Genomic DNA, 8,869 nt, shown 5'->3' on the forward strand with positions numbered 1-8,869 from the left:
GGCGCCCGGCCGTCCGCGGCCACTGCACGCGAGGAATCCGGCCGCGGAGCCTCTCACGTGGGAGCGACTCCGGGTCCGCGGCTCCTCCTCCCGCTCCTTCCGGGCGGCGAGGCCCGCCGCTCGCCCCGCCCCTTACCGGGCCCCGCCCCCAGGCGCCCCGAGGAGCCCGAGCACCCGCAGAGCCCCAGCCGTTCGCAGCGACCCCGACGCGGACTTTCTTGGAAAAACCGAGGGTCAACAAGGAAGTCGCCCGGAGTCCAGAGTGTCAGGCCGGGAGCCCAAGTCCTGGAAAGTCCCAAGTGAGTGTGATCAGGGAAAGGCTGCAGGCCCCTGCCTGGCAAGCCAGCGTGCAAAGTCTGCTCTTCGGGTACCACTGGGGCGGCCCTGGATCTGGCAGAGCCGGCCAGCAGAGGGCGGAAGGAGCCGGTAGGGAGAGGGTCGCGCCCTGGAACAGTTCCTCCGCTTCTTCGCTCTGTGACCTGCCACTCCTAAGGTGACTAGACTCGTTGTGCACCTGCAACCCCGAGGGCGCTGTGATCAGGTGGGAAACCCTGTGACCGTACCTCACTTCCCGAGCTTCGACTTTCCCATCTGTAAAGTGGGACAACAGTAATTCCTGCTCTGTCCATCAGTGGGTCTACATGTGAACTCCCTGCTTCCTAGGGGAGGCCAGGCCCTGGACCTGTAGTGTGTGTGTGTGTGTGTGTGGGGGGGTGTTACCAGGTGACTATGCAGGCAGGACAAGGCACCTTGGAGGTCTGCAATTTTGTACCCACCGCCCCCAAAGTGAGTGTTCCAGTGGCTGGCAGTGTCCTGTAAAGTGCGCTGCAGCTCCAGGGCCCCTTTGATCTGGGGATTACGATGCTCTTTAGAAGGACTAATTATCTCCCCACAGCCCCAGGAGGCAGGTCTGGTTTCCTCCTATTGTAGACATGGGGGAGCCAAGGCTACTCAGCTGGGTGAGAGCCACACACGCTCAGTGAGTCTCCAGGGCCCCCTCTCGCCGCATGCACCTCACCCTGCCCAGGGCTCATGCAGGAATCCGGGGCTCCCACTGGCCCAGGCCTGAGCTATGGGAATCTGGCACATGGCTGGCACATGGCTGGCACATGGCTCTCAACAAGCTGTGGGAACCAAATTACTTTCCCCCAAGTCCGAAGGTGGGCGGGAAGCCCCGCCAGCCCACGGCCACGGTGGCCCGGCCGCCACCCGCCATGGCCATCCCAGCTTCCACCCCTGCGTCCTCCTCACCATCCCAGTGGCTGCGAAACTGCACCCCCTCTCCCTGCCTGACTGGGAGCCCTGGGTACGCTTGGTGGAGGGCACGAAGGCGTGAGAAATGCCGAGGGCCCTCCACGGTGGAAGAAAAGACCCAGGGTGAAATACCCACACCACCTGGAAAAAGGAAACTGACCACACGTCTGGCGACAGGAGGTGCTGGGAATCCCCGAGTCCTCTGCCTTTTCTAGAGTGAGAGGCAGAACCAAGCAAGTGAAAGGTCAGCCTGCAGGCTGGGATCATCCCCACCAGACCTGGATCCTGGAGACATCTGGAGACCCAGATCCCAGACACATCCGGTCCTGGAGTCCATCTGAGATGCCTTCGGGGACCCACCCAGGGGCAGGGATGATGGAGGTGGGCTGTGCAGGGACCGCTGTGCTGTCTCTGCGGGTATTCCTTTGACTTCCTGGCCCTTTGCATGTTAAACACTTAGGACAGCTTCTCACAGCCACAAACACGTTCACCCCACATTTCTTGACATGTATGGAACTCTTCGTTCCCCACTCTTGGTAGACACATGACCTTTCCCCTAAACTCCAGGGAGAGGCCAAAGGCAGCCTGTGGAACACTGGTTGAACTTGGGTTCAGTATTGGGGACTTAGGGAGCGGTGGGGGCTGTGGCAAAGTCAACCCCCACAGAGGAGGCAGCGGGTGTCACAGGAACGGGGAGCTAGTGTTTCCAAATGTTCTTTTTTTTTTTTTTTCTGGTACCAGAATCAAACTCAGTATCATCTTTTGCCAGGTAGGCGCTTGCGCCGCGGAGCTATATCCCCGGCCCTGTTTTCTTTTTGTAGCTACCAGGAATATGGCTTTTTATGGGAAATCTAAGTTGGGAAGGTTGACAACTCTATGAACTTTAAGAAGGGGAAAAGAAAGAAAAGGAGAAGGAAGATCAGAGCCGGGCGTGGTGGCGCATGTCTGTAATCCCAGCACTTGGGAGGCTGAGGCAAGAGGATCGTTGTGAGTTCAAGACCAGCCTGGGCTACAAAGTGAGCTCAAGGCCAGTCTGAACTGCATAGTGAGACCCTGTCTCAAAAAGACCAAAAAAAAAAAGACAGAAGGAAGACCAACAAAGTGGGCATATCTAGAAGTGTCTGTCCAGCCGTCAGCTGCCACCCTCATCCTCCTGCTACCTTTACAGGTCCCTCTGCACCCTCAAAGGAGTCTACACACATCTGACCCAGTTCACAAGGCCACAGCCCCGGAGAACTTCCGCTTCCGTTACTCAGCAAGGTGCCCTGGCTCTGTGTGTGCCTGTGTTCCCCATGCTGAGGATCAGGGCCGCCATCCCAGCTTTCCTGGGTTCTCTGACTGCCCAGGCCTCCCCAGGTGGCTGTCACCGCTCCCTGTCCCCGCAGGAGTCCAGAGCTGACAGCCCCTTCCTGCTTGGGCAGGTCCCATCCGAAGGTAACCCAGGCTGGGTCTCAGTGGAGAGTCCACAGCAGGCCCAGTTGCTAGGTGTTTGAGCTGTGAAATCACAGTGAGTCCTGCGCTCAGACACGCCCTGTGCTTGGGCTTCATGCTTTGCTGTTGTCGCCTTGAAATTCGTATTTATTAAGCTGGGGGCCGGGCCCTTTGTGCTGCATTGGGACTCTCACACGAGAACACCTGCTGGCAGCTGATGGAGACCACTGGGCCGGGGCTTGGGTGACTCTGTCCTTCTCCAGGGCATACACGCCAGGTCTCCGCAGCAGCAGGAAGTAGGGACAGGCAGCAGGAACTATCCCCCGCCAGTCCTCATGGCAACTCAGTTTAAAGAGCACAGGCCACAGTGGGAAGTTGGGGTGTGGGATGAGGGACAGAGAAGGATGGGCAGAGGTGTCCCCTGACTTTGAGCTCCGGCTGACAGGATGCCACTAAAGTAAACACAGAGACACAGGGGTCAATGAAGTCCCATTCACAATGGCCCCCTCCTTCCCAGGGGAGCTTCCTTTAAATCACAGAAGAAAACCCCAGGTATATTTGGCTTAAGGAACAAAACCCAGAAACATCACATTAAGAGATCCTACTCTATTTGGCATCTGCTTGAAGTTGGATATTTGAGCCTGCTGGAATTGCTCAGGTATTTTCTTCTTGGCTGTGTTTTTCATACTCATAGAAGGCATTTTACTGTGATCTTCTGGCCCTGTGACTACACTGGCTGCAGACCCCCCCAGCTAAGGCAAGGCAGCAACCTTTGGTCCTGGTGAAGGATGCGCTGTTTTCTGACAGGCCTGTGAACTCCAGGCGTGACTTCCGGGAGTCTGGGGGCTTCAGCTGCAATGCGGGCACCCACAACCCCTAGGCGGGTATGTCACCCTGGAGGGGGTACTTTCTGTCTCAGCCTCAAGTATTTCACTGGCAAAAGCAGAGCGAAGGGCTGGTTTGGGAGTGTGAGGGTGACTCTTCTAGCTCCACCCGTTACTTTTTACACCCTTCCTCTTGGTGGCTGTGTGGATATGTTGTGTGTGTTGCTAGTACTAAAAGGAAGTGTATTGGTTACCTATTGCTGCATATCAAATTGCTCCAAAACTTAATGCCTGAAAACGAGAAGGACTTATTAAATCACAGTTTCTGTGGGCCAGGAATCCAAGTGTGGCCTCGCTCACAGACTCTCACAGGCTGCCATCAAGATGACCCTGGGCCTGTTGTCAGCTCAAGGGCTGGCAGGGGACAATCTCCTCCGAGCTCTACCCAGGCGGCAAGAGTCTTCCTCCTGGGCATGGGGTTGAGGGCCTCAGTTTCTCTTTAGCTGCTGGATATCCTCCCATGATGGCAGCTTGTCCCCACGGAGGGCTCCGAGGAAGAGCAAGTGACAGTGCACACAAGACAGAAGCCACCGGCTTTGTGCAGCTTCACCTTGGAAATGATACCTTGTTCCCTCTTCCCTGTTCTTATTGGAAGTGTGACAGCAGGAGGTGGGACTCACCCTAGCCGTCTTGGAGGCTGCCCAGCAGCAGGTTGGGGACGATCTCTGGAGGCAGAGCGACCCAGATTTAAATCCCATCTCTGACACTCACGGGGAGATGACTTTCCCAGAAGCCTCAGCTTCCCCATCCATGGGGTGAGATGCTCATGGTAACACCCGGTGGGTTGAGGTTTTGGTGGGACGCGGCCTATGGTGAGTACTGCGCCCAGCACAGGCCAAAACTTGAAAACTTGGACAGAGGGACATGGCTGGAGGAGGCCAGTAACAAGCCCATTTTGTCCCTGAGCCGCATAAGCACCCCGGATCGCACCGCAGGGATCTGCAGGCTGTCGTCAGTGCCCAGGGACTCCAAAGTGACTTCGAAGTGCTTTAGCAAGCTCTGGGCTGCCTCTGTGGCCAGGCCACCAGCAGGGACAGTGCTGAGCTCCTTGCCCTCCCTTGGCCACCACAGCAGGACTCCCTCTGTCTGGGGCGCAGGTGCAGCAAGGGGGATTAAAGTGGGATTTTCCCAAACCTGCTTAGACTTTTGTCCTTAGGGGTGCAGGATTTTACCCGAGGTCTACTCTGCCATCTGGCCTGGCGATGCTGGAGACTTTTGTGGGGCTGTCATGGGCTCACCAGCACCCTTTCATAGTCTTCCCAGGGACCCAAAATGACCTGGCATGGATTCAGATCCCCTCCAGAAGCTTCCGTGGAGCCTGCCCTACAGGCAGAAGCTGAGTGCAGTTCTTGGGCAGAACAGAACCGTAAAGAGCTTTCAGAGAGCGCAGCTGCCCTGCCTTGCACACTGGCTTGGGCCAGAAATTATTATTTTTTTTTAAATTTCAAGACAGGTTCTGTCTATTACCACTGAATTTGTGGTTGTCCTGCTTCAGCCTCCCAAGTGCACCAGTGTGCCCAGCCCAAATTAGATCCTTATTCAGAGGTTACGTCCCACCCTTCTCCTCAGCCCCTTGGGGAGTTCACTTCAAGCAGGGACATTTCTACAGGAAGTTAAAAGGTTTCAGCTTGTTCACAATAAAAACCGACAACAGCAAAATGCTACAACTTATGATAGCAAATATTCACGTGGCACTTACTGTGTGCCAGGCACTGTTCTAAGAAGTTTCCACATTCATGTAATTCTCCCCACATCCCGGAGAAGCGTGTGCACAGTTATCACCTCATTTTACAGCTAAGGAAACAGAGAGGTCAGGTCTGCAGCCCACAGCCACACAGCCAGTGAGTGACGCGGCAGGACTCAGGTCATGCAGTCCAGCTGCAGGGTCACTGTGAGCAGCCAGGATGCTGCCTTTGGTAGCAGGTGACTTACTAAGCATCCCATCACCCAGGGCCCGTGCTTTCCAGCCATTTGGGCCTCCAAGTCACGCTCTCCTGTGTGCTAGACGGAAACACTGCTGTTGAGGGAGAGCAAAGAATTTCTCCGGAATGATGTGGCCAGTAAGTACAGGGTTAGGGGTCCAGCTCTCGGAAGCGAGGGACTGACTGTGAGGGTCGCAGGTAGATGGAGCAGTTTCCTCCTTCCTCCCTTCTCCCAAAGCTGGGCCCCAAGATGCCCTTTGGAGGGCACAGGGTGGGACTGGTCCTCTACTGCCCCTGGTGGCCACTACTGGAACTCCACCCAGGGTCCTCCAACCTGGGGTTTTGGGTTTTGGATTTTGGTGTTTTAGCCGAGGTTGGTCTTGAAGTCATATCCTCTTGCCTCAGCCTCCCCTGAGTTCTGAAATTACAAGCATGTGTCTCTGTGTTTGGCTTCGGCCTGGGGTTTTGGCTCTGGGAAGTTAACCAGCGTAAGATTCAGATCTCCTATGTCCTCTTCCCGTGTGTGGTTTCAGGGGCTCAGGGGCCAAGGCTCAGCTGGGTTCCTAGGAAAGATCACAGCTGAGCACTTCCTCCTCTGTGCCAGGCATCCTGCTAGGAATTGCTCCCTTAAATGTGGTCATTTACCAGCACTCGGAAGACTGAGGCGGGAGGAGCACTGTGAATTTGAGGCCAAGCTGGCCTGCATAAGCAAGTTCAAGGCTGCCTGAATTACATAGTGAGACCCTGTCTCAAAAAAAAAAAATGTGGCCATTTAATTAACCAGTTAACAGAGATAGGATTGTTATTGCGGAGGATTAGCATAACATTAATAAAGCATTTTGTGCACATGAGCCCATTTAGAATCTCCAGAGTAACTATATAAATACTATTACTCTCCTTGCTTTGTGGATGAGGACATTAAGTACAGAGGGGTTCAGTGTGTTGTCCCAGGTCACAAAGCTGCAGAAAGCAGAACCAGGATTCAAATGCAGGCAATACTGGCTCAAGAAGCTCTTCTTAGCAGTGTGATGTGGCACACGCCATAATCCTAGTACTCGGGAGGCTGAGGCAGGAGGATTGCTACAAGCTTGGGGCTGGCCTGGGCTACATGGTGAGTTCAAGGCCAGCTGAACTATTTGGCAAGAGCCTGTCTCAAACAAGCAAAGCAAAACGCAGGGGCCTTTAGGGGACACTTGTCTAAACCATAGTACAATGTGCAACACCACTAGGACCTAGGGTGGGTCCCCGTACCCCTCAGTGCCTCCCTGTCAGCCCAGTTCTGTTCTGCACCCCTCCTCCTGAACTAGGAAGAGTCTGGGTGCCCTGCCCGCCTCTCTGCTGACGTCACCTCCTCTGCCTACCCACAGGGACCAGAGAAATGAAAAGGGTTAACCTTGGGAGAGTCATGGTGAGCCCCAGGGTCCCGAGGTCTGGAGTTCTGCACTTTCCCTGTTGCAGTGGCTTTATACATCCAGGCAAAGCTGACAGCCAGGCCGCCTTCCCAGGCCTCAGTTTCCCCATTTGTAGATGGAGATAAGAGCACTTGGCTGTCTGCCAGGATCGCACAGCTGGGAAAGGCCGAGTAGCTGCACAGCACCGGGTACATGGACAGCAGCACGGGCACCTGGCACCTGCCCCGGGCCACTCCCGTCCCTAGTGGACAGCCAGGGCCATCAGACCCCAGTGCCCGGAACGCTCGTAGCCCATAGGATGCTAACCTGAGAATTACTGCTGCACAGGACTCTGACGGTCACTCTCGAGACCACCCATGCCTCATCACTGAAGCTGCGTCCCACCTTCCCTAGGAAACAACATGCTGATGACCACCAGGTTGGTGAATGGCTCTGAGATTCTTGCCAGGTGAGCAAGGAGACCTTGTGATGCCTGCGCAGCCTGTCCCTTTAAGATTTAAAGGGCCCATCTCTCCTAGGGACGCAGCTTGCAGTGAATAGGAACAGGTTGCAGCAGTGGAGACCCAGCCTGGGTCTTTCTTGGGAAAATCTCCACTCTGCTCACAAACAGTAATGAGGCATCCCTGCGCTGAGGCGGGGGTGAGCTCCTCTGAGGCTGAGAGAAATAGAAGCTCAGAGAGGCTCAGACACTTGCCTGGGGTTGTACAGCAAACCCAGGCCCAAAGAAGCTGACTTCCCTGAGCCCTCAGGCAGAGCTTCTCAAAATGTGTTCCCTGGACCAGCCATGGGAGCAGCTCTCCTGCCAAGTATGGGAAACCCGAATTCCAGCCCCGCCCAGGCTTCCCGGCTTTCGAGCTCGAAGTGGGGCCTCAGCCTTCCAGGTGGCCGAAAGCCCAGGGCCACTGCTGTGCCTGCAGGAGGGCTCTGAAGCTTCATGTCCTTCTGAGTGGGTGGAAGGAGGCAGCAAAGCACGACAAGGTCAAACTGCCAGTGGCTGTGGCGTCACAGTTACATAACATCCCCTCCTCTGCCCTGATGGCTTTTGGCATCCGGAGTCCAGGCTCAGGCGGCCACCTGCCCTGCCAGGGTGACCTGTCCCAACACGCAGGCCTTCTGCTCTGTAATCTCAGCTCCGAGGTGGCCCTGCCCGGCCCTCCAGCACTGCGGCTTGGCAGCCGGGGACGCCAGGTTCCCCTTCTCTCTAGCAGAGCACGCTGGCCCCAGACAGCCCTGCACACAGACAGGGCTTTGGTGGCTACAGTGTGCCCCCAGCAATGGGCCTGACTTTGTCCCAGCGGCCCCCAGCATAGGCCAAGTCCAGAGAGCCAGGCAGGACGTCCTGCACCCTGGGTATCAGGAAGGAACTGCGGGCTCTGCCTGTCTTAGGACAGAAGTTGCCACGGACCCTGGTCCCACCGGGGCTAATTAGAATTTGTTCTGTGTTCTTCTTTCACCAGAATTGTCTTTAAATATCTTTGGGCCTGTTTCAGGAGGCAGATTTGTTGAACAGATACATAGGCAGGACTGGCATCTTCCCCCTCAAGTTTCTTATTTAAACAAACAAGAAAACATGTGTTTTGCTAAATGGAAAAGAAGCCACATTCTTTCTAGAAATGCGGGCTTTGAAGTGGGTGTGGTGCTGCATGCCTATAATTCCAGCACTCTGGGAGGCTGAGGCAGGAGGAGTCAAAGTTTGAGCCTAGTTTGGGCAACTTAGTGACTTAGCAAAACCCTCTCTCAAAAAATGCAAAAAAGGCTGGGGATGTAGCCCAGTGTGATGGCCCTAGGTACAATCCCCAGTACCCCCCCACCAAAAAAAAGTGAATTTCAAAGTGGACTACTCCTAAACTAAGGGCCCTGTGGGGTATATGCAAATGTCCTGGGGTGAAAGATAACTGTGCTGGCTGCTGTTTGGGCTGGACCCCAAATCCTCCTGGAAATGGAAGGCAAGGGCAGGGTCTTTTTT

General features: G+C 55.4%; 1 protein-coding gene across 1 annotated transcript in view; it reads right to left on the reverse strand.

Annotated features, from left to right (window-relative positions):
* Nucleotides 1-8,869, reverse strand: part of Kazn (kazrin, periplakin interacting protein) — a 1,006,619-nt gene that overhangs the window by 122,026 nt on the left and 875,724 nt on the right. The window lies entirely within an intron of this gene.

This window comes from Chinchilla lanigera, unplaced genomic scaffold (genome assembly GCF_000276665.1).
Source record: "Chinchilla lanigera isolate Chin_1 unplaced genomic scaffold, ChiLan1.0 scaffold00126, whole genome shotgun sequence".
In the NCBI taxonomy this organism is placed as follows: Eukaryota; Metazoa; Chordata; class Mammalia; order Rodentia; family Chinchillidae; genus Chinchilla; species Chinchilla lanigera.